The 3605-nt window shown below is 34.6% G+C and overlaps 1 pseudogene; it reads right to left on the minus strand.

Moving 5' to 3' along the window:
* Positions 1-2247: 2247 nt before the first annotated feature.
* On the minus strand, positions 2248-3359 carry LOC100943229 (annotated as a pseudogene).
* Between the last annotated feature and the right edge of the window lie 246 nt (positions 3360-3605).

Consider the following 3605-nt stretch of genomic DNA (forward strand, 5'->3'; position numbering starts at 1 on the left):
AAAAAAAAAATTAATAATATTTTATTAAATAAAATATGTGTATAATCGTCTTCTACTCAAGTGGCCATTCACTGTGATTATTTTCCCTTTGTGGACATTTTTAGAAAAGAAAGCCCTGCATTAGAGAACCAAAATGTTTTTTCCTTCTTTTCTAAAAGGTTGGAACCCTCTTATTTATAAATCCTATTCTCAGTACTTTTAAGTCTGATGACGGAATCATCTAGCAATTTCCTTCTTATAAAAAAAAGGAAGTGCCTTGAGATTTCCTTAAAATTTAAACCTGCTGTCTTCTGTTATAGTAAAAATGAAAAGAACAGTGCAGTTCAGGAGAGCTCATTCAAATAAATAGCTATTTCACAAAAGGACTGGTGTAAACAAGATCGCGTTCACAGCCAGTGGCCCTGTTGTTTTCAACCAATGGCAAAATTTAAATAGTTCCAACAATAGATACACAGAGTATGTATGGTCAAGAGGCAAAAAAGGTTATTAATGAATAAACTAACAAAAATTAATCATAAGCCTGTTTTTTGTCAAATGTGCTTTTTGTTCTCATGTTTTTTAAATTAGTTAGAAAATTTAAACCGTAATGCCCTAAAATCTTGACTCCACTCTAAATGTAAATATAACTTATAATATGAGATACTGCTAATGTCTCATTCTGACATTAAAGATACTAAATTATCTAAGCAATGTAAACAAACCTCAAATATCAAAACAGAAAAAAAATTTCTGTAAACATTTTCAGAAAGCTACCTGCTAAAAAAATTGTCAATATGATAATCCAGTTGGTATATTGAGAACCTTCCTTAGTTTTGCTTTGCATGTTTCAGACATCATCTTATTAAATGAGATATCTTATTTTCCTTAACAGGTACCTGTGCAGTCAAGGTTTTACAATCAGTCCAGTGACTTTTGCTGAAGTTATTATTTCGGCCTTCGTGTTATCTAATTCTGTAGTCGAGGAGGTAGTTTGCACCACAGCTACATTTTATCCTCCTTCGTAAAACAAACATCACTTACTTTATTAAATCTCAGCCACATCCCTATGGTTACAGGAACCATGTAGCTTTACAAATGTTTTCACCTCATTCTGGCAACTTTTCCATCACTGTTACTCTGCCCACAAGTCTGCAATATGTAAACTATGAAGATTACTTCTGATAGTTATTTGATGAAGAAATAGATTGTCTTAGATATGATGGCCTTGATGTTTAATACTCCCAATTTAAAACTCTGAACTTGGAACAAAGTACTATAGCATTTAAGAGACCTTGTTGAGAGGGGTAAGCTAATTTTAGTAATCAGTACAATGATGTAGCCACTAAAATTTTATTGTGGAGAAAAGAGACTTCTAATGGTCTACATTTCCTTTTGAAGTTCCCGTTGTTATATTCCTCCGTGTAAACTACATTCAAATAACTACCTGAAGTTCAGACCAATATTGAATACCTAAAAACCAGTTGAAAAATTAAATTAAATCCAGCTACTTTAATTTCACAATGATTTCTCCCTAAAGAAGGGCCCTACTAGCAATAAACTATCCATGTTTTGTGTCATTTTCTAAAAATAATAATAAAGGAAAAAGTACTAGCTAAGACAGAGCTAATAACTTTTTTCAAGGTTCACATTAAACTTTGAAAAAAAGATATACATGTAATTTTAAATGACTCCAACACCATGAAGGTAAAAATAGATACATGGATTTACAATACCCACTTTGGCTGTTTATAATGAATGGTGTACGTTTTCCTCTGTCTCCTAAGAGACTTTCTTTCACCAGATGCAGTTACTCTCTTCTATGCTAACCTTTCCCTTCTCCTACCACCTCCGGCAAATGCTCCTTAACAAAAATTAACTCGTATACCTGGTCTAACAATATATTCATTTCTTTGAAAATGGTACTTTCCAAAAGCAGTTATCTAACAGGGAGGCTTCTTAACCTCTCACCACCTCAAATACATGAGCCATTAAATGATAATTGAATTTCCCTTCAGTTTTGTTTTCATTAATAATGTACACTTTTCTAAATATGAATTCCTTGAAATGAATTTAGGCAACAAAGTAGGTAAGTTATATTAGATTATATAACTTTGATTGATTAGAATCAAAGAAACATTCCAATAGACTGGCCTTTCAAAGTATTTCTTTGGTCTCTTATATTCATTTTACTTAAGGTAAACAAACATTGAAAGTTTCCTGCGCAGGTTTGGCTCAGTGACAGTGAAAACATACAAAATTCAAGTGCTGTTAGACAAATGCAGCCCAACTAGGATATGTGTCCACAGAGGCAAATTTACAAAGGAGAACTATTTTAATTAACCTGCAGTAGAGCCGACCAAAAAAACCTTGTGCAACGTTTTTTACTTCAGATCTGTAGCATTCTTCCAAAGGAGTGAAGATCCTATACCTGCCCATGAGATGTCATCATTCTCACAGATGCAGGGATGATAAGGAGTTTTCACCTTCCCCAGAAAAAAACCATGGTATTGTGGTACTATCCCCATTTTATTCGCACAGAAGCCCATGAACACATCGTCTATGCAAAGGCTGGAATTATGTGTCTGTGCTGCCACATACATTTTGGCAGCTACATCACCAGATGTTACACAGGCAGCCCTAGCAGCGTAGTCAGGGTAAGCTGGCTGCTGGTACATATCATAGGAGACGTAGTATTTGCTGCTTTTATCTGTAACAGGAGGGGCACCACGATGAACACGACTAATTCAGAGGTCTTGAACACTGATTTGTGCTAAACTTTGAAAGTATTCAAAAAGATTTAGCATGTGAATAAATATGTCATCATCAGCAATCATAAGGAATTTGGCATGTGGACAAAAGGTATTTGCCAACTGAACTGCATAAGTAATTTAAGAGTAAGATTGTAGAAAGAATCTGCAAAGTCTTGCTCTATTTTATCATGGATAAATTTGTTCTTTCCAAACAAATTCTCTTCTGTGGATTAGGAGTTCCTAAGGCAAACAGTGTTTTGATGTTGACATTGAGTTGAGACTGGACATACTTCTCGTTGCCTCAAGTTTCTCTAATTGCAGAATGTCAAGCATGGTTCTCAGGAGTGGTCTTTACCAACAGTAAAAGGAGGATGTCTTGTGCTTGGTATTTCTCCTTGTGGTTAATCAAGTATTGGTAGTGGGCTCCAGCTGAGCTATTCTTAAGAGACAAGGTATCATTCACAAAGTCGTAGCTGTTTGTGAGTATCTGTAAGAGTAGGACTTCATGTGGCTAACAATGTGATTATTGAACAGTTCCCAAAAAAGCATGAGGCTTAGTATAAAACAAGTGACACACAGATGAATAAACTGCCATTTTTTGACCCTTCTGACACTAACAAATACTTTCATATCCACTCAGGTCTGTTTTTATTTAGGATTGACTTTAAATAGGCACATGCTTCTTTGAGACCATCAAACTTTGTATTTTGTAGAACAAGATGTCCATCTTACTACATGTTGGTTACTGAAAGTGGAAAACGATCTTCTTATTTCACCAAATATTTTCTCTTAATACCATTTTTTTTCTGAGATTGCAAAAGAATGGAACACAATGTAGACTGAGGATACTGGCACATCAGAATTCTTCCACACTGG

This window comes from Otolemur garnettii, unplaced genomic scaffold (genome assembly GCF_000181295.1).
Source record: "Otolemur garnettii isolate 467f Iridium unplaced genomic scaffold, OtoGar3 scaffold00037, whole genome shotgun sequence".
Lineage (NCBI taxonomy): Eukaryota > Metazoa > Chordata > Mammalia > Primates > Galagidae > Otolemur > Otolemur garnettii.